This window comes from Pseudophryne corroboree, chromosome 7, assembly GCF_028390025.1.
Source record: "Pseudophryne corroboree isolate aPseCor3 chromosome 7, aPseCor3.hap2, whole genome shotgun sequence".
In the NCBI taxonomy this organism is placed as follows: Eukaryota; Metazoa; Chordata; class Amphibia; order Anura; family Myobatrachidae; genus Pseudophryne; species Pseudophryne corroboree.
Window position 1 is genome coordinate 120,974,311 of NC_086450.1, and position 24,670 is coordinate 120,998,980.

Consider the following 24,670-nt stretch of genomic DNA (forward strand, 5'->3'; position numbering starts at 1 on the left):
AACTGATTTGCCTGCAACAGGAGGTGGGGATATAGGGACAGGCCAGTTGCATGGTGGGAGGCTGAAAGCTTTGATCGTTTGGTGCCAATCCGCTGTCGCTACCTCATATCCCAATGTTATCCTGTGGATAACCTGTGGACCCTGCCGAAGAAAAATTGCATTTCTTATAGGAATTAGACATTAAAGCCAGGCACTTATGTGTGCCCTCCACCCCCTCCTGTCCCAATGTCATATTTTGTGCGGGTAAGATGGACCCTCCACCTCAGTGATATTTGGGAAGATGGCACATGTGCACAAGAGAGCAATGTTTCGAACACAGTGCCGGAGTCTTTGATTTCACTAAGCATCACCATCTTTTTGAAGATGACACTGGAAAGGGACCTGATTGTTGGCAGAAGATAAGTATACTCTGAGTGCAGGGTGTACTGTGCTGGAGCCCGTGTGAACAGCACACCCTTCACCCCTTATGTATACTTATGGGTCCAGGCAGTACCAGTGGTATAGCCATGGCATCGCAGACACTCCTTAGTATATTATAACAATAGAGTGTGCCGGTGCCATAGATGGGACCTATATCCCCACCACTGCCCCCCATGACAACCGGGTGGATTATTATAACCGCAAGGGATGGCATTCCATTGTCCTACAGGCTGTGATCGACCATAAATACTGGTAAGTAAAATTGTCAATGTTTTTTTTTTTAAATGCATTGTTCTAAAAATTGTTCAAAACTTTATTTTAGCTTCACTGATGTATATATTGGCTGGCCTGGGCGAGCACATGACGCTCATGTTCTTGCCAACTCCGATTTGTTCAAGATTGTGGAGGACAAGCAGGGTGGATGGCTTTTTCCCGGAGAGGTAAAAAAAAAAAAAAATATATATATATATATATATATATATATATATTTGTTTTTTGTTGTTGTTGTTTGTTTGTTTGTTTGTTTGTTTGTTCCCCCCAATGTTTCTTTAAAGGGTTTGCCAGATTTCACTTTTGGTTGTCAATTGTGATGGAATATGTGTGGCCTATAGTGTTCCTCTTTTTAAAAGGTTTATTGAAATAGGAGTTACTGTAGATTGCTGTCACCTGCTTCACCCCCATACCTGTTTCAGCAATCAAGTGATACTCATACTCTTGGATTTCTTTTCAGAAATCCAAGACTGTGGATGGGGTGGACATCCCAGTCCATATTATCACATTATCGGGGATGCAGCCTATCCTTTGCGGCACTGGCTAATGAAGGGGTACACCCAGCATTTGCAGCTGTCTCCCATCCAAGTGGCATACACCCACACTCTGAGTTCGGCAAGGATGGTGGTGGAGAATGCCTTTGGTCGCCTGAAAGGACGTTGGCGATGCCTCATGAAGAGGAATGATGTTGACCTCAAGTTTATGCCCCATGTAGTAGCGGCCTGCTGTGTCCTTCACAACATATGTGAGCTGCAGAAGGAACAGTTTCCAGAGGAGTTGACTGTGAAGGACCCTGAAGTGACACCCTCTAGTGTACATTCGGAGGCCTTTGTTGGACAACATTCCTCTAGTGCCAAACTCATTAGGGAAACCATTTGCACCCACCGTAACGAGATGTTAAATGATTAATAATGTTAACAATTTTACATAGACAAAAAGTTTGCACTGTTTTATCCTTTGTTTTCAATTGTACAAAGCTACCCTGCTAAATGCACAGGCATATATAGAGTAAAACTTAGCATAAAATGATAACATGTGGGAAACACAAGGCAAACATATTGATATAAAACACAACCCTCCCCCCCAACACACATGAAAATTGTGACCTTATAACAGCCCAAAACTATCAAAGTTAAATACACAGTCCAAGGCAAAGACTGCCTATGGCAATTGCCTATATACTTTGTAATCTGGAGATGATGGATTAGGGATAGGGGGGTCATAGTAGGGACCTCTAGAATACGGGGGACAACTGTGCTCGGGGACAGGAGGGGCCTGGATAGCTGGGTACATATGGGTACCCTGAATGCGAGGCAAGATACGTTCCAGGAACTGAAATTGCCGGTCTTGGTGTCCCATTATCTGCATTATGAAGGATTGCTGCAGCTCTCTTTCCACCTCTATAAAACGGAGTTGTTGGGCATAGTCCTGTTGCTGCATGTTGTTGTCCATGTTGTGCAGTTCTTCAACCAGCACCTTGGTCATTGCCCGTGCAGCAAGCTCCACTTTGGTGACTTTGCGTTTCCTCTTGGGTACTGTATATACTGCAAGGGGAGTAAGAAGGAAAAAAGGGCATATAAGAAAAAGCAGTGATGTGATCGTACGTGTTTGTGGCCTCCTCCCACCTGCACTAGATACACTCTGCGACAGTAAACTTTATGGCAGGCGGTTGTGGTGGCGTATAGTGCAGAATTCATGTTTATTGGAATGCAGGTGTTTAGAGCAGAAATTATGCTAAGCAAGGAAAATACTTACTATTGGTGCGCATCACAGGGCGATTTGCCTGGAGTGCCGTGCCCACATCTGTTTCCTGGACATTCACAGCGTCCGCACTGTTGCCGGGTATACTGTCATTAATCGGGTTGGCGGATGAGTCCAGATCGGGGTGGATAGGGTCATCTGTGAATAGTATGGGGGATGATGTTGATGGCCCACATTGGGTACTTTCCATGCTGGACTCACTCTCATCAGCAACCACAAAGGGTGAGGGAGTGGCTGTGCTGGAGGATGACAGGCTGATGGGGTCACTGAGTGCAGTGTTGCCAAAAACTGATGCACATTGCTTATAAAACATCCAGTCGCACCTTGCAGCCCCACTTTTGTTTCGGTTGTGGTCATGGATGCAGTTAAACATTTTGGTTTTTTTAAATCAACAATTTTTATTACATTTTTCAATTATGCATATGCAAAAACAAACAACAAACAATTAGACATGAAAAAACAAACAATAAACAGACATTACAAGAACTTTGTGTGTGGATTCAATTGGTCGTGCTTCAGATGAAAGAGCAAAGTGGTAAGACAGAGTAGACATATTATCCCAGAGTAATGTATCACAATTTTTCCTTACATTTAGTATGTGTCTTATAATAAACAGAGTATGCAGGATAGCAATCAACAGAAAGAAGGAGAATTATATACAGGATGTCCGATCGATCAAATAAACACGTGTGTGGCCGGCCGCAGGCAGTCAGCTATTCCCAAACAGAAACAGATAAACAAATCGATATACACACCGTTGTCCTGACAGGAGTCAAGCGATGACGTGTTAGGCCAAAGCTCAGTCCCGGTGAACTGTCGAGTAAGGAGACTCAAGCCACCTACCCCAAATATCATAATATTTATTTTGCGCTTTCCTAGCTAAGTATACAAATTTCTCATGTGTTGCCGTGTCATTGACAAGTGTCTTCCAAGACTGCAATGCTGGGGCCTCACTGGCAAGTCACAGTCTAGCAATACACACCTTGGTTAACCCACACATATTAATAATATAACGTCTACTAGAGGCATCCAGACTCTCCCCCTCGACAGCCAACAAGACACATACCGCAGGGGTAAAAACAGATGATGGAAGGCCCGTTGACACAAGGGTATCAATAACACCGGTCCAAAATGCTACTACAAGAGGACATAACCAGAGTAAGTGCCACAGATCGGCATCTAAGAAGCCACATTTGGGTCATTTCATGGAATGGGTACCCCCAAAATGAAACAGTCTCACTGGTGTGATATACACTCAGTGAAGTACAAATAACTGAATTTGTTGGAATCTGATGCTAGTGGTAGAGGAGCAGGGAGAACCTAAGGCACACTCCCAGATCTCATCCGTAAGAGGACCTATATCTGATTCCCATTTAGTTCTAAGAGTGGAAAGCGGGTCCGAGTGATGGGACAGGAGTATAGCCATATAGATACCAGAAATCAAATGGCCATTTCCTTGGCCTTGCAACAAAAACTTGACTGGGGAGTCAATGATCAGCGGTGGGGAGTCAGAAAACTGAGCATTAATCGCATGTCTCAATTGCAAAAACCGATAAAAAAAGAGGAGGGCATACAGTAGTCTTGCGGGAGTTGTTGAAAAGATTTAAGAATGTCCCCCGTATATAGCTGCCCCAGAGAATTTATACCCCACCTCCCCCAGACCTCTCTGGTTTGTAAAGAGGACAAATCTGGAAAACCAATGGTATTATCCAAAGGAGTATCGGGGTCCACCCCCCAACCCCGTAAAACAGAATGCACCAATTTCCATATAAGTATAGCCTGTTTTATCAAGGGAACCTTAGACATTTTGATCTGTCCGCACAGAAGTATTTGAAGGGGTGTGCCGCCCGGGTACTCCTGCATTATCAGTTGTGAATGAAAAGCAAGAGGGTCAGAATCATTAACCCAGTTCCAGATGTGCGCCAGCTGAGCTGTATAATAATAAAATCTAAAAACAGGAAGGGCCAAACCACCTAACAATTTGGGCCAAGATAAGGTATCAAGTTTCAATCGTGCCCTTTTGTTAGCCCATATCAATGATGACAACAAACCGTCAATTTGTTTAAATAGTTTTAGAGTAATGTACACAGGAGATTGCTGGAGAACATAGAGGAGCTTGGGCTGAAATACCATTTTAATCAGGTTGACTCTGCCCGTGACAGACAGGGGCAGTTTCCCCCAGACCTTAACTTTAGAGCGAAGATAGGCTATCTGCGGTACAATATTAAGAGAGACATAAGTAGTAGAACTGTTCGACACCCACACTCCCAAGTATTTAAAAGAAACCACCCACTTAAGTGGAAGATGGAGTAAAGGAAACTCCGGGGATTCACCCTTGAGCGGAGTGATGCAGTATTTATCCCAATTAATTTTAAGTCCAGAGTAGCACCCAAAAGTATTTATCATATCCAGGAGCCTGGGCATAGAGGTGGCATAGTCATCCACAAATAATAAGTCGTCAGCATATAGTGCTATTCTATCCTCCCTATCCCCCACCCTGATTCCTAAGATGTCATGGCTGGCATGTATCAGGCAGGCCAATGGCTCAATAGCAATGGCAAACAGAGTGGGAGACAAGGGGCACCCCCTGTCTCATTCCCCGAAACAGCGGAAAGGGCCGTGAGACATATCCATTCACCGAACTCTGGCCATGGGCAAAGAATACATCAACTGAACATATTTTATGAATTTGGGGCCAATGCCAAATCTCCTCATAGTTTCCCAGAGAAAAGCCCACTCCACTGAATCAAAGGCCTTAGCGGCATCTAATGAGACTATAACAGAGGAATCGGTCTCCTCCCCGGGAACCTGAAAGTGGGTGAACACGGTTAAACTGGTTTTTGAGCCCTTTCTGCTTATTCACCACTTGTCGGATGATGCCCCGCGAGGCCAGGATCTTTGCTATGTTGTGGTATATCTGGGCATCCTTTACAGTGCCTGTGATCTGGCGCCAGATCTCCTCTTCCCCTCTAATGCTTAAAAGCTCCCTCACCTCCTCATTTGTCCAAGACATTGCAGGACTGCAGGGGTTAAAAAGTGCTACGGGGGTCTGTTGTGCCACTGAGCTGCAAGTACCTGCCTCCACGCTGTGTGATGCCTCTGCGCGGCTCTGAAAAATCACAACACCAGGAAGCTGCCCTGCATACCCAATCAGCATCAGCAGAGGCAACCCAGGAAGGCGAGACATGTCCCTGCACTGTTCACACTGGCCAGGATCCCGGGAAGATCCTGGAAACAACCCTGGTAGATAGCAGGGTTGAAATGCCGTGGCATGGTTCCCAGGATTTTGTCCTGGGAACCTTTCACACCAGCGCTACACCCGGGTTGTTGCCGTGGTCAACCTGGGAAAATAAGCTGGTGTGAAAGGGGTATAAGCAGGCTCGGACTGGCACACAGGGGTACAGGGGAATCCACCGGTAGGCCCCACTGCCTGGGGGCACTTCGTCCTCTAGGGATCAGGTTCTAGACTGTGCACTTGAATTATATATTATACATATGTTACCTTATACTGCACAGGATTATGATGTTTTCTCTACAATACATTGCTGTCATTAATCTGGCACATTATCATGCATTCACTAGCATTAATTACTATATAAATTATAAAGGAGTCCAGACCAGGCACTCTATAATGGTTAGCCAAACCTCTGTGGAGGCTGGCCACACCCTCTTTGGAGGCTGGCCACACCTCTAATCATGGGCCCCTACCACTGCATTCCCTTTACTGTGCAGTCCGTTTCTATGGTGATGGGTTACACACTATTTAGGAACGCCCCCTCTCCCCCTTCTACTGGCCGGCTGGCTGATGACGCGGTGAGGTTGTCACTGCCAGTGACGTCAGTGGGAATGTGCCGGGAAGCGGGCATGGGCGACGTGAGCACCTGGGTGTTACAGCATTTAAGGTATGTAGTTTGTAATGATGTTTTAATATGTCCTGACGACGGAGATTAAAGGTCTCCGAAACGTTCACCACTTTCTGCATTTAAAATAATCGTTTCCCTGAGTGCCGTTTATTATACCTTCACTGCATCATTACTTTATTCGGGCACCGGGACCAGGTGGAAAGCTGTTTGAGCGCCGGACACCTACATTTGTCTATATTATATATAATATACATATATATATATATATATATATATATATATATAGATAGATTATATATATATATATATATATATATATATATATATATATATATAGATATATATAGATATAGATATATATAGATATATATAGATATATTTAACAAATAAAGTGTAAGAAGCGCCCAAAAGTGTAAAACCAATTCGATTCCTCTCTTGGTATAGTGAAAAATAAAAAATAAATAATGATGAGTAGACCCACAAACTTATTCACTTTACTTCAAACATTTTTATATATGTGGTTCACAAATACACATTTATATTGGTTTTAAGCTGCCACTCCCATACATGTAATGAGGAGTGTTTTTTATATGATTTATATTTTACTTTAGTGTTATCAACAGTGATGAGCGGGTTCGGTTCCTCGGAAACCGAACCCCCCCGAACTTCACCCATTTTACACTGGTCCGAGGCATACTCGGATTCTCCCGTATGGCTCGGTTAATCCGAGCGCGCCCGAACGTCATCATCCCGCTGTCGGATTCTCGCGAGATTCGGATTCTATATAAGCAGCCGCGCGTCGCCGGCATTTTCACTCATGCATTGGAAATGTTAGGGAGAGGACGTGGCTGGCGTCCTCTCCGTTTATTAATAATATTTGTGCTACTGCAGTGCTTATTGCTTAATTGTGGGGACTGGGGAGCAGCTGTATTATATAGGAGGAGTACAGTGCAGAGTTTTGCTGACCAGTGACCACCAGTATACGTTGTCTGCCTGAAAAACACTCCATATCTGTGCTCAGTGTGCTGCATATATCTGTGCTCACACTGCTTAATTGTGGGGACCGGGGAGCAGCTGTATTATATAGGAGGAGTACAGTGCAGAGTTTTGCTAAGAGTGAACACCAGTATATGTTGTCTGCCTGAAAAACACTCCATATCTGTGCTCAGTGTGCTGCATATATCTGTACTCACACTGCTTAATTGTGGGGACTGGGGAGCAGCTGTATTATATAGGAGGAGTACAGTGCAGAGTTTTGCTGACCAGTGACCACCAGTATACGTTGTCTGTCTGAAAAACACTCCATACCTGTGCTCAGTGTGCTGCATATATCTGTGCTCACACTGCTTAATTGTGGGGACTGGGGAGCAGCTGTATTATATAGGAGGAGTACAGTGCAGAGTTTTGCTGACCAGTGACCACCAGTATACGTTGTCTGCCTGAAAAACACTCCATATCTGTGCTCAGTGTGCTGCATATATCTGTGCTCACACTGCTTAATTGTAGGGACTGGGGAGCAGCTGTATTATATAGGAGGAGTACAGTGCAGAGTTTTGCTGACCAGTGACCACCTGTATACGTTGTCTGCCTGAAAAACACTCCATATCTGCGCTCAGTGTGCTGCATATTTCTGTGCTCACACTGCTTAATTGTGGGGACTGGGGAGCAGCTATATTATATAGGAGGAGTACAGTGCAGAGTTTTGCTGACCAGTGACCACCAGTATACGTTGTCTGCCTGAAAAACACTCCATATCTGTGCTCAGTGTGCTGCATATATCTGTGCTCACACTGCTTTATTGTGGGCACTGGGGACCACCAGTATATTATATAGTAGGAGTACAGTGCAGAGTTTTGCTGACAGTGACCACCAGTATATATAGCAGTACGGTACGGAAGGCCACTGCTCTACCTACCTCTGTGTCGTCAAGTATACTATCCACCCATACCTGTGGTGCATTTCAGTTGTGCGCAGTATATATAGTAGTAGGCCATTGCTATTGATACTGGCATATAATTCCACACATTAAAAAATGGAGAACAAAAATGTGGAGGTTAAAATAGGGAAAGATCAAGATCCACTTCCACCTCGTGCTGAAGCTGCTGCCACTGGTCATGGCCGAGATGATGAAATGCCATCAACGTCGTCTGCCAAGGCCGATGCCCAATGTCATAGTAGAGAGCATGTAAAATCCAAAAAAATAAAGCTCAGTAAAATGACCCAAAAATATAATTCAAAATCGTCTGAGGAGAAGCGTAAACTTGCCAATGTGCCATTTACGACATGGAGTGGCAAGGAATGGCTGAGGCCCTGGCCTATGTTCATGGCTAGTGGTTCAGCTTCACATAAGGATGGAAGCACTCATCCTCTCGCTAGAAAAATGAAAAGACTTAAGCTGGCAAAAGCACAGCAAAGAACTGTGCGTTCTTCTTAATCACAAATCCCCAAGGAGAGTCCAATTGTGTCGGTTGCGATGCCTGACCTTCCCAACACTGGACGGGAAGAGCTTGCGCTTTCCACCATTTGCATGCCCCCTGCAAGTGCTGGAAGGAGCACCCGCAGTCCTGTTCCTGATAGTCAAATTGAAGATGTCACTGTTGAAGTACACCAGGATGAGGATATGGGTGTTGCTGGCGCTGGGGAGGAAATTGACAAGGAGGATTCTGATGGTGAGGTGGTTTGTTTAAGTCAGGCACCTGGGGAGACACCTGTTGTCCATGGGACGAATATGGCCATTGACATGCCTGGTCAAAATACAAAAAAAAATCACCTCTTCGGTGTGGAATTATTTCAACACAAATACGGACAACAGGTGTCAAGCCGTGTGTTGCCTTTGTCAAGCTGTAATAAGTAGGATTAAGGATGTTAACCACCTCGGAACATCCTCCCTTATACGTCACCTGCAGCGCATTCATCATAAGTCAGTGACAAGTTCAAAAACTTTGGATGACAGCGGAAGCAGTCCACTGACCACTAAATCCCTTCCTCTTGTAACCAAGCTCCTGCAAACCACACCACCAACTCCCTCAGTGTCAATTTCCACCTTACACAGGAAAGCCAATAGTCCTGCAGGCCATGTCACTGGCAAGTCTGATGAGTCCTCTCCTGCGTGGGATTCCTCCGATGCATCCTTGAGTGTAACGCCTTTAGAATGTAAGCTCTCACGAGCAGGGCCCTCTTCCCTCATGTGCTTACCCTTTTCTTACTTTAATAATCTTCAGCTGCACCAAATCCAGCAGTCTTCTGCCACCTAATACTTATCCCAGTGTCATCTGCTGATGTAGCTATGTTTATTTACCCTGTACTTGTCCTATATTGTCGTCAACTGTAAGTTGCTGTTTTCCGGTTTGATTATTTGTTTATGTACTCTGTAATTGGGCGCTGCGGAACCCTTGTGGCGCCATATAAATAAAGGATAATAATAAAATAATAATAATGCCTACTGCTGCTGGCGCTGCTGTTGTTGCTGCTGGGAGTCGATCGGCATCCCAGAGGGGAAGTCGGAAGACCACTTGTACTACTTCCAGTAAGCAATTGACTGTCCAACAGTCCTTTGCGAGGAAGATGAAATATCACAGCAGTCATCCTGCTGCAAAGCGGATAACTCAGGTCTTGTCAGCCTGGGTGGTGAGAAACGTGGTTTCGGTATCCACCGTTAATTCAGAGGCAACTAGAGACTTGATTGAGGTACTGTGTCCCTGGTACCAAATACCATCTAGGTTACATTTCTCTAGGCAGGCGATACCGTAAATGTACACAGACCTCAGAAAAAGAGTCACCAATGTCCTAAAAAATGCAGTTGTACCCAATGTCCACTTAACCACGGACATGTGGACAAGTGGAGCAGGGCAGACTCAAGACTATATGACTGTGACAGCCCACTGGGTAGATGTATTGCCTCCCGCAGCAAGAACAGCAGCGGCGGCACCAGTAGCAGCATCTCGCAAATGCCAACTCGTTCCTAGGCAGGCTACGCTTTGTATCACCGCTTTCCATAAGAGGCACACAGCTGACAATCTCTTACGGAAACTGAGGAACACCATCGCAGAATGGCTTACTCCAATTGGACTCTCCTGGGGATTTGTGACATCGGACAACGCCAGCAATATTGTGCGTGCATTACATCTGGGCAAATTCCAGCACGTCCCATGTTTTGCACATACATTGAATTTGGTGGTGCAGAATTATTTAAAAAACAACAGGGACGTGCAAGAGATGCTGTCGGTGGCCCGAAGAATTGCGGGCCACTTTTGGCATTCAGCCACCGCGTGCCGAAGACTGGAGCACCACCAAACACTCCTGAACCTGCCCTGCCATCATCTGAAGCAAGAGGTGGTAACGAGGTGGAATTCAACCCTCTATATGCTTCAGAGCATGGAGGAGCAGCAAAAGGCCATTCAAGCCTATACATCTGCCCACGATATAGGCAAAGGAGGGGGAATGCACCTGACTCAAGCGCAGTGGAGAATGAGTTCAACGTTGTGCAAGGTTCTGCAACCCTTTGAACTTGCCACACGTGAAGTCAGTTCAGACACTGCCAGCCTGAGTCAGGTCATTCCCCTCATCAGGCTTTTGCAGAAGAAGCTGGAGACATTGAAGGAGGAGCTAAAACAGAGCGATTCCGCTAGGCATGTGGGACTTGTGGATGGAGCCCTTAATTCGCTTAACCAGGATTCACGGGTGGTTAATCTGTTGAAATCAGAGCACTACATTTTGGCCACCGTGCTCGATCCTAGATTTAAAACCTACGTTGTATCTCTCTTTCCGGCAGACACAAGTCTGCAGAGGTTCAAAGACCTGCTGGTGAGACACTTGTCAAGTCAAGCGGAACGTGACCCGTCAACAGCTCCTCCTTCACATTCTCCCGCAACTGGGGGTGCGAGGAAAAGGCTAAGAATTCCGAGCCCACCCGCTGGCGGTGATGCAGGGCAGTCTGTAGCGAGTGCTGACATCTGGTCCGGACTGAAGGACCTGCCAACGATTACTGACATGTCGTCTACTGTCACTGCATATGATTCTGTCACCATTGAAAGAATGGTGGAGGATTATATGAGTGACCGCATCCAAGTAGGCACATCAGACAGTCCGTACGTATACTGGCAGGAAAAAGAGGCAATTTGGAGGCCCTTGCAGAAACTGGCTTTATTTTACCTAAGTTGCCCCCCCTCCAGTGTGTACTCCGAAAGAGTGTTTAGTGCCGCCGCTCACCTTGTCAGCAATCGGCGTACGAGGTTACTTCCAGAAAATGTGGAGAAGATGATGTTCATCAAAATGAATTATAATCAATTCCTCCGTGGAGACATTGACCAGCAATTGCCTCCAGAAAGTACACAGGGACCTGAGATGGTGGATTCCAGTTGGTGCGCCTCTTTTTTTCTTTGCATCATGTGCTGTTTGGGGACTATTTTTTTGAAGTGCCATCCTGTCTGACACTGCAGTGCCACTCCTAGATGGGCCAGGTGTTTGTGTCGGCCACTTGTGTCGCTTAGCTTAGTCACACAGCGACCTTGGTGCGCCTCTTTTTTTCTTTGCATCATGTGCTGTTTGGGGACTATTTTTTTGAAGTGCCATCCTGCCTGACACTGCAGTGCCACTCCTAGATGGGCCAGGTGTTTGTGTCGGCCACTTGTGTCGCTTAGCTTAGCCATCCGGCGACCTCGGTGCAAATTTTAGGACTAAAAATAATATTGTGAGGTGTTCAGAATAGACTGAAAATGAGTGGAAATTATGGTTATTGAGGTTAATAATACTTTGGGATCAAAATGACCCCCAAATTCTATGATTTAAGCTGTTTTTGAGGGTTTTTTGAAAAAAACACGAATCCAAAACACCCGAATCCGACAAAAAAATTTCAGGGAGGTTTTGCCAAAACGCGTCCGAATCCAAAACATGGCCGCGGAACCGAATCCAAAACCAAAACACAAAACCCGAAAAATTTCTGGTGCACATCACTAGTTATCAAGAGTACTCATGCGCCTTACTGTATGTCTCCTTTTTATATATATACAGTATATATATCAGTGTCAATTTTATGTGCAGGCTAGCAGGGAGGGTGCCCGAGGCACTGTGGCTGCAGTCAACCCGCCAGCGTCATAAATTGTATGCGTCCGCCCGCTGCCCACACCGCACTGGCCACCTTTTGCTGCCCACATCTGGCCTTCAGCCCACTGCCTCTTGCAGCCACCCAGCTGGCCGCCTCTTGCTACCCGCACCATGTCTCCTGCCCACTGCCTCCTGCCCACCACCTCTTGCTGCCTGCTCCCCCACTGGCTGCCTCTTGCTACCCACAAACCTCCCACCCACTGCCTCTTGCTGCTTCCCCTCCACTGGCTGTCTCCTGCCTGCACCTCCCCCCCCCCCCCCCGCTGGACACCTCCCCCACTACTCATTGTGAAGCCCACCATCTCCCACCTACCGCCTATTGCTGCCCCCCCCCCCCCCCACTGACCACCACTTGCTGCCCGCATCCGGCCCCCCTACTCATTGTGAAGCTGGGCAGAAGACAGAGCTGGGAACAGGCAGACCTACTGGTGAGTGACGGGGACACAGGCAGCATCACATAAACACACATGCATACATATACAAATACACACACATACAAACACACACTCTTTCTGCTCTACCTGTTGAAATGTATTGGAATAATGTGTATAAGGGGCTACCTGGAGCAATGTGTATAAGGGGCTCTACCTGGCACACTGTGTATAAGAGTCTCTACCTGGTGAAATGTATGGGAATAATGTGTATAAGGGGCTACCTGGAGCAATGTGTGTAAGGGGCTCTACCTGGCATAATGTATATAAGGGGCTCTACCTAACATAATGTGTGTAAGGTGCTCTACCTGGTGTAAAGTGTATAAGAGGCTCTACCTGGTGCAATGTGCATATGAGGCTTTACCTGACGTAACATGTATAAGATGGTCTACCTGGTGTAACGACGTGTATAAAAGGGGCTCTACCTGGCATAATGTATATAAGGGGCTCTACTTGGCATGTATAAGGAGTACTACTGTGTGGTGTAATGTGACCAACTGACACTGCTGTCTGGTGTAATCTGAATTAGGACTACTCTGTGGCCATGCCCCTTCCCCATGAAGCCACACCTCTATATTTTAGGAGCACACCTTTGGTATGCACTGTCCCTGTTTTGAAAGGGGGGTGCCAAAGGAAACATTCACCCTGTGTGCCACAAGGTCTAGTACCGGGCCTGATATATATATATATATATATATATATATATAGATAGATAGATAGATAGATATAGATATACAGTATATAAATAAACGGGTACTGGAAATGAGGACTCATAAGGCAGGTCTTCAGGTTGAAACACAGTGTCTTTACTGGTATCAGATATTGTGCAAAGCATACACAGGCTTAGACCTGGTCACACAGGTACATAACTGCAAATAAGCAAACACAAAAATTCCTAGCACTCGGTTGGCTCAATAGTTAGTCCACTGCAGTGGCTTGCAGCCACACATGCCATGCTCTCCTGGCATGGCCAAAGTCCACAGTCCCCGGCACTACAAACTATTCCCTACTCACTGGACTCAAACAGGCATCAGATCCATGGGGCTAATTCAGACCAATCAGCATCTCAGCACAGTGATCACTTCTGCCTGATTGACAGGCAGAGACATTCACTGGGCGGGAGAGGGTGGGCCAGCTGCATTGGGCTGACATTTTGGGGGCGCGGTCCGAACAACTCAGGCATGCCCGGACCATGCGGGGGCGGGGCACGGCGGCTGCATGACATCACATGTAGCCACTGCGACTCGGAGAGCGACAGGTAGCTCCATGCCAGCACGCAGGAGCTGTATTGGTAGGGAGCTACTCTTCAGGTACAAAAGCATTGCCACCGTGTGATGCTTTTGTGCCTGTGCGCGGGGTGGGGCGGCAGAGCCAGACATGCGGGGCGGATTAATACACAAAAATTTTATTGGGTACCAAAAATGTGCGCAAGACAGCTCTAACAGATCTAGGATCCCAAATGGTATCACCACACCAGAGACAATATTTTCAAACCAAAAATCGGGAAATAAGTTCTGTATGAGCGCCCTATTAATATGATTTAAACAAGGAAATGATTATATACTGTATATTCCTTATATTATCCTCTGAGGTCTTCTTATCCAATGGCTCTTCTGATGTCTTGATCAGATGTACTTCAATCTCAAGAGGTTTGTATAGAAGAACATAAAAAAAGAAACAATGTGTAGTAATGTTTTAGAGAAATCCAATCTCTACTTCCACCAGTTCAAAAACAGAAATGTAAATATGACTAGATGACTAATTTATGCCAGGAGGGAGCGTCCCCCAACTCACAATAGAGCCCCAGTTCTGACGTGTGTAAAGGTATCTTTAATTCTTCTTTTCCTTATATAACCACCACCAGCATACTGGAAGGATAAGATGCGTACCAAAGGGCAGGATGCATACCAAACTCACTTTAAAAGCTCTATAGGTAGTGCCTATCAAGGTATCTTTAGCTTTACATCTGTGGTTCTTATAGGGATATGCGTATTACACTCACGGGTTCAGAAAGAACAGGACTCCTATCTGGGTTTCTTTCAATCCACCGTTTAAACAAGGGTTAATCCACACCAAAAAATAGATGTACGCTTCAGCACAATGAATCCACAACGTAATGATGTACGAACAAAAATCAGTCCCCAATAATTATTTTCCAGGAAAAGGTATTTATTTCATACAAATCCCCATAGCTGGGGTGTATAGAACATGAACAAAAAAATGAAAAAACTAAAAAAAATTAAAAAGACCGGGTCCAATTCATAAAACCACATCCAAAAGACAGACCATGTACAGAACATAATAATCCTTAACCAACAAAAAGTGCCAAGTGAAAAGTAGATTACCTTAGCATCTGTGTCAGGACAGAAGAATGTCACAGTGCCCAAAGCGTGTCGACGTGTTTCGGCTCTTTAGGAGCCTTTTTCAAGACATGTGGGCACTGTGAAACCTCATGTTATTTAAATGGACACTGGCCAATGGTGGGCACAGGAAATGACATCATACTTGTTCCTTCAGTAATAAACAAATTCCATCCAAAACAGAAATAATACATGTCTGGTGTTATTTATACATTTGTTTAAAATCATTCCTAATCTCTATAAATTAATACAATGCAGGTTATCTCTTATAATAATAAAATAGAGTCCGGATGTATAATTCAGACAGGAAGTGCAACTCAAAATTTCATCCCCATCTCTAATATATATAGGGATCTTAACCTCCATACCGAGGCTTAACCAAATGTTGATACCCCAACTCGATATACCCTCCAGTCATTATGCTGCCAACTGTGTTGCTGTCAAAATAGCAGCAAACCCGTCTATTTGTGTACCCGGAGACTGCCTGCATTCCACTGCGGTTCGCGTTTCACAGGCTGCTCCACATGTACATCACCACGGCGCTTCCTGCAATCCACCGCAGCCTGCATTCCACAGACAGCGCCAGGTGAACGTCACCACGGCGCCGGCCAGAATCTCTCAAAGGAGCCATCCGCATGTCGCTCAAGTGTGTCATAGATGGCGCTGCTTACACATCACTGCTGTGCCATCCACGCCTGCCCTCGGCGCCGCTTGCATTCCACCTGGATTGATACTTCCGGGACTCAATAATAAAAATTAAAAATATAACCCAAACTTCAACATAATTAGCTTAAAAGATATTGTTATCTTTTGACCATCCAAACCATGTGTTGGAATGTAGAATATAGTCCAGTACATACAATGAACTATTTGTAATGCACTCTAGACTCTCCCTGCTGACCATATTCAGTCAGTGTCACCTAGGAACAGGTGTCCACCGAACCAAGAAGAGCAGCGGGGGAGAGCTGGCGTTGCTATATTGAACAAACACACAAGCACCTTAATTCAATATCATGCAATCACAAACAAGTAGTTTTCTTCCATATGTATTCTTCCAATGTGATGTTGATCCCATAGGTCCATAAAAGTCCTCATTTGAAGCTAACCCACAACATAAAGGATCTAGAAAGACTGATTATAAAAACCATTTTTACTCGAAATCTTTATTAAGGCCTTGAGGAACAAGAGTCTTATATGTGTGAATGCAGTTCATTTCCATCTTAGTCAACATTCTGGCAATGTTCCCACCCCTGATATTCCCTTTCACTATCCTAATTCCAAGAAAACTTTTTATATGTTTAGTTGAACACTCATGGACTTCCTTAAAGTGAAGGGATAGAGCGTGTTTCCAAACCTCTCTTGATATTCCTTAAGTGTTTGGATATCCGAACCTTCAGTTGCCTAGAAGTCCTGCCTATGTAGAATTTGTCACAGGAACATTGAATCACATAGACCGTGTTTGTAGAATTACATGTAATGAAATCTCTAATGTTAACCTCAATTCCATTAATTTCTACCTTTTCAAATTTACTGGTACCTTTATAATCCGTACCTTTACAGCCCTGGCAGCTCCCACATCGGTAAAAACCCTGTGATTTTATACTATTCTTTTTAGGCATGGTTTGTAATGCACTTGATACCAGCTTAGATTTTAAATTGAGAGCTTTTCGATATATATGGATCGGTTTATCTGGAAGGGTACACCCAATTGTTGGCTCCTTTTTTAATATTCCCCAGTATTTCTTTATTATGTTTTCAATTGCTTTATGTTGACTCGTAAATCCCATAATAAAGGCCCACCTATATTTGTCAACGTTGTTTTTTTATTTTTTTGCTCCCTCGTTTTAATACTTAAAAGGTCCTTCCTATCAAGATCTTCAACCAAAGAAATTACCTTGTCCACTTTTTGCATATCATACCCACAAGTTTCAAATTTAGTTCTCATTTCTATTGCCTGATTTTTAAAAATATCCTGTTCAGTACAATTCCTCCTAAGTCATTTTATTTGTCCATTGGGTTTAGAGTTGATTCAGCTGTCATGATGACAGCTTGTCACAGGGATATACGATCCCGAATCAGTGGGTTTAGTGTAGTTCATCATCCTTTATATATACACCGTAGGAAGTTAATCATCACATCACTGACCTCAAAGGATAATATGATATTTAAATCATTAGTATTTAAATAGGTTAGGAATTGGTCAAAAAGATCCCAATTTCCTCGCCATATAAAAAATATGTCGTCAATGTAACGCATGTAGGACACTAGGGGGTATATTTACAAAGATTCGTGTTTTGCCCGTTTTGAAGGGTGTTTGAACTCGAATGGTATCGGGTGCATTTTACTGCAACTTTTTGAATCCTGATACGATCATTCACTGAGCTGCCGAGTTTTGCACAATCGTTTTTTCCGATGTCGATGTGATTCATAATATCAGGCAGTGTTTTACGGGAGTGATGAGTAAAACACTGCCTGACAAAACACAAGGAATCCCGGCCGGATCTGTGAGATTCGTGCAGGGCTTCATTGTGTACCTTAAAAAGTTGAGTAAAGTCTTAAAAAATCTGAAAAAAATTGCGTGGGGTCCCCCCTCCTAAGCACAACCAGCCTCAGGCTCTTTGAGCCGATCCTGGTTGAAAAAATATGGGGGGGGGAAATGACAGGGGTTCCCCCATATTTCATCAACCAGCACCGGGCTCTGCGCCTGGTCCTGGTTCCAAAAATACGGGGGACAAAAAGCATAGGGGTCCCCCATATTTTTGAAACCAGCACCGGGCTCCACTAGCCAGCTACATAATGCCACAGCTGGGGGACACTTTTATACTGGTCCCTGCGGCCCTGGCATTACATACCCAACTAGTCACCCCTGGCCTGGGTACCCTGGAGGAGTGGGAACCCTTTAAATCAAGGGGTCCCCCCCTCCAGCCACCCAAGGGCCAGGGGTGAAGCCCGAGGCTGTCCCCCCATCCAAGGGCGGCAGATGGGGGGCTGATAGCCTTTTGAAAAAATGTGAATATTGTTTTTAGTAGCAGTACTACAAGTCCCAGCAAGCCTCCCCCGCAAGCTGGTACTTGGAGAACCACAAGTACCAGCATGCGGTGGAAAACCGGACCCGCTGGTACCTGTAGTACTACTACTAAAAAGATACCCCCCAAAAAACAGGACACACACACCGTGAAAGTATAAGTTTATTACATACATGCACACCTCCATACATACATACTTACCTATGTTCCCACGAGGCTCGGTCCTCTTCTCCATGTAGAATCCTTGGGGTACCTGTGAAAAAAAATATACTCACATAATCCAGTGTAGAATCAGACCTTTGTATAATCCACGTACTTGGCAAAATAATAAAACGGAAACCCGACCACGCACTGAAAGGGGTCCCATGTTTACACATGGGACCCCTTTCCCCGACTGCCAGGACCCCCCCTGACTCCTGTCAAAGAGGGTCCCTTCAGCCAATCAGGGAGCGCCACGTCGTGGCACTCTCCTGATTGGCTGTGTGCTCCTGTAGTGTCTGTCAGGCTGCACACGGCAGAGATACAATGTAGCGCTTATGCGCTCCATTGTAGCCAATGGTGGGAACTTCGCAGTCAGCGGTGAGGATACTTTCGGTCAACCGTTGACCGCAAAGTTCCCACCATTGGCTACAATGGAGCGCATAGGCGCTACATTGTATCTCTGCCGTGTGCAGCCTGACAGACACTACAGGAGCACACACTCTCTGATTGGCTGAAGGGACCCTTTTTGACAGGAGTCAGGGGGGGTCCTGGCAGTTGGCGAAAGGGGTCCCATGTGTAAACATGGGACCCCTTTCAGTGCGTGGTCGGGTTTCCATTTTATTATTTTGCCAAGTACGTGGATTATACAAAGGTCTGATTCTACACTGGATTATGTGAGTATAATTTTTTTCACAGGTACCCCAAGGATTCTACATGGAGAAGAGGACCGAGCCTCGTGGGAACATAGGTAAGAATGTATGTATGTATGGAGGTGTGCATGTATGTAATAAACTTATACTTTCACGGTGTGTGTGTCCTGTTTTTTTGGGGGTATTTTTTTAGTAGTAGTACTACAGGTACCAGCGGGCCTGGTTTTCCACCGCATGCTGGTACTTGTGGTTCTCCAAGTACCAGCTTGCGGGGGAGGCTTGCTGGGACTTGTAGTACTGCTACTAAAAACAATATTCACATTTTTTCAAAAGGCTATCAGCCCCCCATCCACCACCCTTGGATGGGGGGGACAGCCTCGGGCTTCACCCCTGGCCCTTGGGTGGCTGGAGGGGGGACCCCTTGATTTAAGGGGTTCCTACTCCTCCAGGGTACCCTGGCCAGGGGTGACTAGTTGGGTATGTAATGCCAGGGCCGCAGGGACCAGTATAAAAGTGTCCCCCAGCTGTGGCATTATGTACCTGGCTAGTGGAGCCCGGTGCTGGTTTCAAAAATACGGCGGACCCCTACGCTTCTTGTCCCCCGTATTTTTGGAACCAGGACCAGGCGCAGAGCCCAGTGCTGGTTGATGAAATATGGGGGAACCCCTGTCGTTTCCCCCCCATATTTTTTCAACCAGGACCGGCTCAAAGAGCCCGAGGCTGGTTATGCTTAGGAGGGGGGACCCCACGCAATTTTTTTTCCTGTTTTTACACTAAACAGACCCTTTCCCATAGATAACCATGCACAGATCTCACTGATCCATGCATGGTTATCCAAACTCGACTGGAAAAAGCAGGTCTATTTTTTTTATGCTTTTTTTAACGAATCGAAAAAAACAGACCCGCACTTGAGCACTCAGAGACTAACACCCAAATACAAATGAATAGTGAATGCCCGTATTGTATGAAATAACAGCCGTGTTTGACCGATGGTCTATTCATTCGTATTTCGGAACTTTGAAAATCAAACCATTACGAATAGTCCAAACACTGCCGAGATTGGTGCTTAGTGAATTCCCGGATTGGGACTTAGAAAAAAAAACACAAATCGGACAAACTCGAATTCTTAGTAAATATTGGCCTAGGTTCGCTCCAAATTGGTTATTGGACCAGATGGTATTACGTTCCCACAAACCCATAAACAGATTTTCATAACTTGGAGCGAACCTAGTGCCCATTGCAGTTCCTGTTTTTGGAATAAAAAAAATAATCTTTGAATAAGAAGACATTATTGGTCAGGATGAAATGGATACCCTCTATTAACAAATTCTGCAAATCTCTTGGTATATCTGATTCATTCAAAAAATGTTTAGTTGCCTCAATTCCTTGGTCATGGTCTATATTGGTGTAGAAGGAACTCACGTCCGCAGTTACCAGGGTGAGTACCTCCTCCCATTCCACATTTTCCAAGTTTATTAAGAAATCTCAGGTATCCTTGAGATCGATTTTTTTTAACTAATGGCTGTAAGTAAAAGTCAATGTATTGTGACAAATTTGCTGTGGTGGAATCTACCCCGGAGATAATAGGTCTCCCCGGGGGATCCACCAGGATTTTATGTACTTTTGGTAACAGATAAATTTCCTGGGTTTTAGGATCATCATTCTGAATAAACAATGCCTCCTTTTCAGTAATAGTTCCCTTTTTTTAGATATTTCTCAACCAAACTCTTGAATTTCTCCTCCACAGACTTCTGGGGGTTGCCTCTTAATTTCTTATTCAGTACGTACTTGTATCATCTAGTTGTCTTAGCATTTCCTTTTCATAATTGACTAAGTCCATTACCACAATTCCCCCCCTTTATCCGCTGGCTTGATGATGAGATTATCATCACTCCTCAATTCTTTAAGAGCTTTCCTTTCTTTAAAAGTAAGGTTGGGGGTGGTTTTACACTTCTTCTGTTTTAATTCCAAATTCTCAAAATACTCTAATACCAAACCTCTAATAATATTTCTGTTTTGGATGGAATTTGTTTATTACTGAATTATTATGTCATTTCCTGTGCCCACCATTGGTCAGTGTCCATTTAAATAGCATGAGGATTCACAGTGCCCACATGTCTTGAAAAAGGCTCATAGAGAGCCAAAACGCATCGACACACTTTGGGCACTGTGACATTCTTCTGTCCTGACACAGATGCTAAGGTAATCTACTTCACTGGGCACTTTTTGCTGGTTCCGGATTTTTATGTTCTGTACATGGTCTGTCTTTTGGATGTGGTTTTATGAATTGGACCCGGTCTTTCTAATAATTTTTTTTTAAGTTTTTTTTGTTCATGGTATATACACCCCAGCTATGGGGATTTGTATGAAACAAATACCTTTCCTGGAAAATAATTCTTAGGGACTGATATTTGTTCGTACATCATTACGTTGTGCATTAATTGTGCTGAAGCGTACATCTATTTTTCGGTGTGGATTAACCCTTGTTTAAACGGTGGATTGAAAGAAACCCAGATAGGAGTCCTGTTCTTGCTGAACTCGTGAGTGTGGTACGCATATCCCTATAAGAACCATAGATGTAAAGATAAAGATACCTTGATAGGCACTACCTATAGAGTTTTTAAAGTGAGTTTGGTATGCATCCTGCCCTTTGGTACAGTACGTATCTTATCCTTCCAGCATGCTGGTGGTGGTCATATAAGGAATAGAAGAATTAAAGATACCTTTACACACATCAGAACTGGGGCTCTATTGTGAGTTGGGGTACGCTCCCTCCTGGCATAAATTAGTCATCTAGTCATATTTACATTTCTGTTTTTGAACTGGTGGAAGTAGAGATTGGATTTCTCTAAAACATTACTACACTTTTTTTTATGTTCTTTTATACAAACCTCTTGAGATTGAAGTACATCTGATCAAGACATCAGAAGAGCCGTTGGATAAGAAGACTTCAGAGGAGAATATAAGGAATGTACAGTATATATTAAATTCCTTGTTTAAATCATATCAATAGGGCGCTCATATAGAATTTATTTTCCGATTTTTGGTCTGAAAATGCGGGGCAGACTAACTCTGTGCTGGGCGTTTCCCTGCATGTCTGTGAAAGTGATCGTAGATGTGCTAAATTTAGCACATCTACGATCAAGTGCATTGGGTGAATGGGACTTTTAAACTGCCTCTGGGTGAGCTGGAAAACCTGGACTTGTTTTTCCACTTGCAACTGTGCAATCCAGAAAGCCCAGAGTTACAAATTTCCACTACAGGTGCAGACAGTTTTATAGTTAGCCACTTCCACAAACATTAATACAGCTCTAGTCTTCGGCTAATCTCATATCCATTCTGTTGGTTTCCTTGGATTACATGAACTCTCGGTTATTGATCAGCCATTGGCGTATCTATAATGGGTGCAAGGTGTGCGGTGCACATGGGCCCCTGGGTCCAGGAGGCCCATAGATCCTTCTCCCACTTAATTATACTCACATCTTTGGAGTCTCTGTGCTAGCTGCACAGTGGCAAAAATCACTCTGAAAATGGCCACTGCAGCTATTTTCTGGTGATGTGCGCATGCGCAATGGAGATGTCCCAGGCTGGGACATCACTACCCGATTACATGAAACAGTTGCGTGGCCTCATAAATGGGGTGTGGTTGAGCAGAGGGCACGTGGCCTTGTGAGCTGAACCCCCGTTTTCGTCAATCTGGGGGTTTCGGGGGATGCGACTGCCCCAGAGTGGGGGTGCTGTGGCTGCAGTGCCATAGTTGCCAACTTCCTGGCTGCTCTCTCCGGGAGATTGCAACCAGCAGGGGTGCGGAACGGAAGTATGATGCATCGAAGTGGGCGGGGCGAGGGCAGGCCAATGTAAATAGGGAAGCAGGAAGCGTGGCTGACACAATGTTCATCGTAGCCATGCCCCCTGTCCTATAATGCCAAGATTACCGGCATTATACAGCAAAGGGCATGGCTACGATGACGTGATTCAGCGAGAATCATGTAATTGGCTTCCTGGACCGCCCACTTCACTCACAAAGAGGGCGGCAGGGTCCGGGGGCACTGCAGTTATTGGGAGACTTGACTATTCCTACAGGGGGCCGGGCGGGCCACCAGATTTTTGGGAGCCTCCCGGCACTAATATGCTGGACATTATAGTACAGCAGCACTATAGCGTATACAATGAATAAAATCTTTTGTTAAACTACAAACAAGTTCATTCTCTATGCCCTCAGAAGACTATGTTGCTGACTGCCTTATTGTGTTTTGTCATAATATTTAAATGTATATAAATTCCCCACTGTCACTTTTAATTACTAGCAATTTTACTACTGTCCTTCGGTATCGCATATACTTTGTCCCATCTAAATTGATGAATGTCTGCACAGATCATACAACAGTGTCTCTTTTGTTAAGGTACAAGTATACTTGCCTGGGCTTGTGCTCCAGGGAGTCTTGGTGATAATGAGCTTTACTAGGCATTCTGAATGGGCTCTGCAACTTGCTAACAATACTTCCTGTGCTTTTCCTTTCACTAGCAGTACAACAGCAGTACAGAAGAAATTTGTTCCTGTATATATTTGTCTGTGTCTCCCTGTGGTGATGTTCAATAATGTCTGGAATTCTAGTGGATTATTTCTTTCAATTTAACAAGAGCATGACTAAAATGTACACTGCCCTGCTTTTCTGGCTCTTACACAAGACTAACTTTCTTATCCTGTTCAGTGGTGCAAGTAGAAAAAATGTCTTACGGGTACTGTGTGCCGAAGGCGCGCGCGCAAAAAAATGGGTGTGGCCAAATGCCACATGGGGCGTGGCCAATGAAAATGGGGGCGTGATACACATATGGGGGAGGGGCAGATACACGTATGACCCCAATAGTGCCAGATACACGTTGCCCCACAGTGCCAGATACATGTTGCCCCACAGTGCCAGATATACATTGCCCTACAGTGCCTGATACACATTGACTAACAGTGCCAGATACACATTGCCCCACAGTGCCAGATACAGAAATGCCCCCAGAGTGCCAGATATACATTGCCTCGCAGTGTCAGATACACGTTGCCCCACAGTGCCAGATATACATTGCCCCACAGTGCCAGATACACATTGCCCCACAGTGCCAGATACACAAATGCTCCCACTGTGTCAGATATACATTGCCCCCCGTGCCAGATACAGAAATGCCCCTACAGTGCCAGATATGCCCCCAGTGCCAGATATCCCCCAGTGCCAGGTATACATGCCCCCCCAGTGCCAGATATCCCCCAGTGCCAGGTATACATGCCCCCGTGCCAGATATCCCCCAGTGCCAGGTATACATGCCCCCCTGTGCCAGATATCCCCCAGTGCCAGGTATATATGCCCCCCAGTGCCAGATATCCCCCAGTGCCAGGTATATATGCCCCCCAGTGCCAGATATCCCCCAGTGCCAGATAGAAATGCCCCCCCAGTGCCAGATATCCCCCAGTGCCAGGTATAACATGCCCCCCCCCCCCTTCCCTGCTCACCGCTGCCGCTGGCCGCTGCCGTCCTGTGTGAGGGAAGGAGAGCGCAGCCTGTGCCTCTCCTTCCCCTCAGTCTCCGGCGGGTGTCT

At 45.2% G+C, this 24,670-nt stretch overlaps 1 long non-coding RNA gene across 1 annotated transcript; it reads right to left on the reverse strand.

The window, feature by feature from the left end:
• Positions 1-1,624: 1,624 nt before the first annotated feature.
• On the reverse strand, positions 1,625-24,670 carry LOC134943442 (uncharacterized). The gene is made up of 2 exons (XR_010181536.1): positions 24,585-24,670; positions 1,625-2,234 (listed from the first exon to the last, which is right to left on the reverse strand). It is a non-coding gene; the product is annotated as an uncharacterized LOC134943442 (long non-coding RNA).